We start from the raw sequence: 5,557 nt of genomic DNA, 5'->3' as shown, positions 1-5,557 counted from the left end.
ATTTTGCTTCTAAATTTGGTACTTTCTTTTATATAGCTAATTAAAAATTTACATAGTTTTGGTGGACTTTTTTAGATTTAAGCATTACCAACTGACTTCTTTCTCTAGTCCTATTGTTACCTTTCACCCTCCACCTATGCACAATTCCATTTCTCCTGTATTCCTAATATAGAAATTGATATTTTTAAAATTAAAAATTCATTGTGTTATTTCACTTATGTAAACGCTATCTCAGCTGAGTCAAGTAGCATTTTATCATTTATTTTCTTGGCTTGCAAAATTTTGTTTCTCTTTACTAGAGGGGGTGACTTAAGACATTCAAAATACAAATAAATTCTTGAAAAGTAAAGTGAACCTAGTAGTCTCAGGTGGAACAATAGAGACAACAAAGTGCTTAAGGATGGCTTTGGTTTATATACCATGAAATAAAATAATATTTTCAGGTTCTGATATAAATAAATGAGAGGTATGGAAAACTCTTCTTTATCAAACAGTTCCAACAAACCCACCTTGAAAGAATGAGGGCTCTCCCTCCACGTGGACCACCAGGCGGGGCTGAGCTCCACCCAGGCCTGGGATCCCGGCCCCTCCGCCCCATGGTCCTGGGGCCCAGACTCACACATTAGCTGCAAGCTCAGTCCTAGCTCCTGGCCGGCGCGTCCCCCCCAACAACGCACCCCAGCCCCGGATGCAGCCTTCCGGCTGGGTGGCAGCCCGGGAGGCGGCCGACCTCGGCTGCAGCCTCATCGCCTCGGCCCTGCAGAGCTACAAGCGGGACTCGTGCTGCGGCCCTTTCCTGCGTCCTACGCCCGCCAGGACTGCAAGGACTTTGAGGCCCTGCTTGCAGATGCCAGCCTGCTACCCAACTTGAAGGAACTTCTCTTGTCTTCCGGAGACAAAGACAAGCGGGCCTGGGACCTGGTGAGCTGGATTCTGTCCTCCAAGGTCCTGACAATCTACAGCGCAGGGAAAGCAGAGTTTGAAAAGATCCTCAAGCTGACGGGTGCCCTGCACACCCCCGTGCCCACGCCGGACTTCCTGTTTGAGCTCGAGTATTCCGACCCAGCCAATGCCAAATTTTATGAGACCAAAGGAGAACGCGACCTCATCTACGCCTTCCATGGGAGCCGCCTGGAAAACTTCCACTCCATCGTCCACAATGGCCTGCACTGCCACCTGAACAAGACATCCTTGTTCGGGGAGGGGACCTACCTCACTAGTGACTTGAGCCTGGCCCTCCTTTACAGCCCCCACGGCCATGGGTGGCAGCGCAGTCTCCTTGGCCCCCTCCTCAGCTGTGTGGATGTGTGCGAAGTCATTGACCACCCAGATGTCAAGTGCCAAACCAAAAAGAAAGCAGATGCCCACCTTCGTAAGCAAGAGAGGCCACATAACCATCAGTCTTCAGAACTGGCCCGTGTTTCTGCTGAGAAAAAGCATCCAGAAAATGGCCTATCCCTTGCCTTTAATGGACAACTGGAATTCTCAGGAACAGGCCCAGGCCCAGGCCTGCCACCACCCTCCCAAACCAGACAGCATGCATATTTGGATTTATAATTCTCGGGAAGTTTGTAAGCCATGACTGTAAGCATCAAACAAAACCTTGCCTCCTCTGTTGTCACTCAACCTTGACCCCCACCTACCCCCTCTTCCTTTTCTTTTTTGATAAAATTTTTTCCTGCTATCAAAAAAAAAAAAAAAGAATGAGGAAATATACAGATCACTATCAGAACACTGCAGTAATGACTACCATAGTGAAGATACACCAATTATGGGTGATAAATCTGGTAGCTGAAAGATTTCAGAGAAATAGGATGTTTATTTATTCTCACAGTATCGCCTTCAAGATATTTATAAATTAAACAAGGAAAGATTGTGCTGTGAACTGAATTGTGTTCTCCCCAAATTGTTTACCTATACCTATGGATACAAGTTTGTTTGGAAAAAGAGCTTTCTTTTGTCATGTTAATGAGGTCCTAACAGAATACATTGGGTCTTATACCTAATCACTTTGGAGTTATCAAAAGGACAGAACACTGGGAAGGTGGGTTGGAAAGGGGGAACTGATTACAAGGATCTACATATAACCTCCTCCCTGGGGGACGGACAACAGAAAAGTGGGTAAAGGCAGACATTGGACAGTGTAAGATATGACAAAATAATAATAATTTATAAATGATCAAAGGCTCATGAGGGAGAGGGGAGGAGAAAGCAGCGGGGGAAGAGAAAAATGAGGAGCTGAAACCCAGGGCTCAAGTAGAAAGCCAATGTTGTGAGAATAATGAGGGAAACAAATGTGCTTGACACAATGGATGTGTGGACTGTGATAAGAGTTGTATGAGCCCCCAATAAAATGATTTAAATAAAAAGACGGAACAGAGCTAGATACACAAAGGGGGTGGGAAGGGGTAGGGGACACCATATGAAGGATGGCATGCATGGGCGCTTCTACAACACCAGGCCGCCAGCTTCTAGAAGATGAGATGGACAAAGAAGAGCACACCTCTAGAGCTCCACCCTAAATTTGAACCCCTGCCCCCCAAAGAGCTGAGAAAAGGAATTTGTATTCTTCAGACTACTCATTTGTGGTATGGTTGCTATGGTAGCACCAGGTAGCTAAGACAAATAACTTTATAGTTGAGAACCATGAAAAGCATAATCTTAAAAAAGTAATAAAGGAAAATATTGCCATTAATAAGATATAGAACCCCAGGAACTCTGAAATGATTCTCCAAGAAGGGTACATTCTTTGGCAATATGCTTGTCCCAAACTCATAACCTCAACTAAATAGTGAGAAATTATCAGCAAAAGCCAGATTGAGGCACCTTCTTTAAAACTAACACTCTTACTCTCCAGAAATGTCAAGGTCATAAAAGACAAGGAACGATTGAAGAGCTGTCATAGATTGGAGGAGGCTAAAGAGACCTAACAAATAAATGTGTTGTGACTGATATCCTGGAATGAACCCAATAATCGGGAAAAAAATTACTGAAAAAGCTGACAAAATCTACAATGCAGTCTGTAGTTGAGTTAATTGAACTGTGCCAATAATAAGTTAATTTTCATCATTTTGCTATGGTTATGTAATATATTAACATTAAGGAAGTTCACTGGGTATGTAGAAATTCTTTATCTTTTTTACTTTTCTGTAAATCTTCAGTTATTTCAAAATAAAAGCTTTTGAAAAAGAAGACAACATAAATGTTGAGAATCAAACATTGAAGAAATCTCTCTGGTTTTTCAGATCAAGAAAACATAGAGAGAAATTAAGAGAGTACAAGAAATGTAGAGGGCTAGTGGAGAAAAGAAGGTTCCTGGACAGAAAAAAAAGATGTGCAGTTTGGATGTGTGCTGGAAGAATGTCATGGTTATCTGCAACGAATAATACACAAAACTAGTCTATGCTGTAAGAGAGAGCTTTAAAACATTAATGAAAATATATTAAATACCTGACCAAAACACACAATCAAACTGTTATTTAAGATATTTCTATATTGCTTCTTGGATTGGGGTGCTCACTGCAATGTTGTTCAGTTTCTTCTGAGCATAGCCACCTGTGTGATCTATCCGTAACCATCTTTTCACTGTAGGGCTAGGATCCCATTCCTTTACAGGTAGACCAGATAGACAATAATCATTGTGTTTGATATATTAGAAACAGGGAACTTATCTTTGGTGAACATGTTATTTTCATCTTTGAAAAATCCCTTTCTGCTACACTTATAGGAATTGTTCTGAAAATATGTTTAACTCTTTGAACACTTTTGGGAATTGTATAATTCACTCATAGCATCTGGTAGGAGTAGAAGCATAGTGAGTTTTATGAAATGAACAAATAAATATTACAAGCATAGTTCTGTCTTATTCTTTATACCTGTGGAGGAGCTCTGGTGGCATAGTGGTTACACATTGGCCTGCTAACAGCAAGGTCTGCCGTTCAAAACCACCAGTCACTCCACAGAGAAAGGTGGGGTTTTCTACTCCTGTAAGGAGTTACAGTCTGAGAAATGCACTCGGGCAGCTCCACTCTGTCCTATAGGATCACCGTGAGTCAGCATCGACTCGATGGCAATGAGCCTGCATAGACAGGATGTACATTCCTAGGGGAGCTTAGAATATGCTGCCATGCAGATGAAAGTTAAAGAATACGAAATGTAAAATTGTGATTGCCACATCGGATGACTGCCCAGCTGGCCACTTTAAAGAAAACCCTATTACTCATGCCACCTTAACAACCAGTTCATGGAACTAAAAAAATTAGGCATCAGTTCGCCAGAACAGGTGTGAACCTGCTGAATGAATCCCACCACCGGGCAGGGCAGTCTCTTTATGTGCTGTGTTAGAGCATTTGGGCCAGCCTGAGGTCTCTCCTTTTTTCCCATACGTTTGAAATGAACTTGTTTGTCACAAACACTTAAAGTCCTTTTCTATTTTATTTTTCCTCCCCCTTTGTTTAGCCACTCAAACCAATATTTAGGACAATAATGTTTATAATAATTACACAAATGATGAAATATTGACGAATAACTCTTACCAGAGAAACACAATACTTATAAAAGGAAAACTATAAAACATTCCTACAAGAAACCGAAAGACACCTGGCTGAAGTCTGGTCCTTCTTTCCCTCAGCGGACTCATGTTAACAACCCCAGGGACAAGGGAACAAGTGATTCAAAATCGATGGCGAGGGGTGTATAGGCCTTGTATGGCTTGATCAAGGGTAATGTAACCGAGAGGAAATACTGAAATCCAAATGAAGGCTGAACAAGATAGTGGGACAAGAGGAAAGTACAAGGAAATAGAGGAAGGAACTAGGAGGCAAAGGGTATTTATAGAAGTCTAAATACAGGCATGCACATATTCAAATATATTTATATATGATGATAGAGAAATATATCTATGTATATATATTTATAGGTTTTAGTATTGAGGTAGCAGATGGACATTGGGCCTCTATTCAAGTACTCCCTCAATGCAAGAACACTTTGCTCTATTAAACTGGCATTCCATGATGCTCACCTTCCCAACACGATCACTGAAGACAAAGTGGATACATGAGCAAACGTGGTGAAGAAAGCTGATTGTGCCCAGCTACCAAAAGAAATAGCGTCTGGGGTCTTAAAGGTTTGAAGATAAACTAGCAGCCATCTAGCTCAGAAGCAACCAAGCCCACGTGGAAGAAGCACACCAGACTGTGTGATCCCGAGATGTCGATGGGATCAGGTAACAGGGATCAAAGAGCCAGAACAAGAAATTATATTTATGTCAATGAGAGGGAGTGGGGAATGGAGAACCAAAGCCCATCTGTAGACAACCCTTACAGGAGGGTTGTAGGGAGAAGATAAGTCAGTCAGGGTTCAGTATAGCAATGATGAAACATACAACTTTCCTCTAGTTCTTTAATGCTTCCCCCACCCACCCACTCAACTATCATGATCTCAATTCTACCTTACAAATCTGGCTAGCGGAACGTGTACACTGGTACAGAGCTAGAAACACAGGGAGTGTGGACAAATAAGCCCCTCAGGGCCAATAATGAAAGTAGCAATACCAGGA

At 42.1% G+C, this 5,557-nt stretch overlaps 1 pseudogene; it reads left to right on the top strand.

The window, feature by feature from the left end:
• The first annotated feature begins 688 nt into the window (after positions 1 to 688).
• On the top strand, positions 689 to 1,557 carry LOC142427479 (protein mono-ADP-ribosyltransferase PARP16 pseudogene; annotated as a pseudogene).
• The last annotated feature ends 4,000 nt before the right edge of the window (positions 1,558 to 5,557 follow it).

Source organism: Tenrec ecaudatus, chromosome 15, assembly GCF_050624435.1.
Source record: "Tenrec ecaudatus isolate mTenEca1 chromosome 15, mTenEca1.hap1, whole genome shotgun sequence".
NCBI lineage: Eukaryota > Metazoa > Chordata > Mammalia > Afrosoricida > Tenrecidae > Tenrec > Tenrec ecaudatus.
This window is presented reverse-complemented; position numbering and strand designations above follow the sequence as displayed.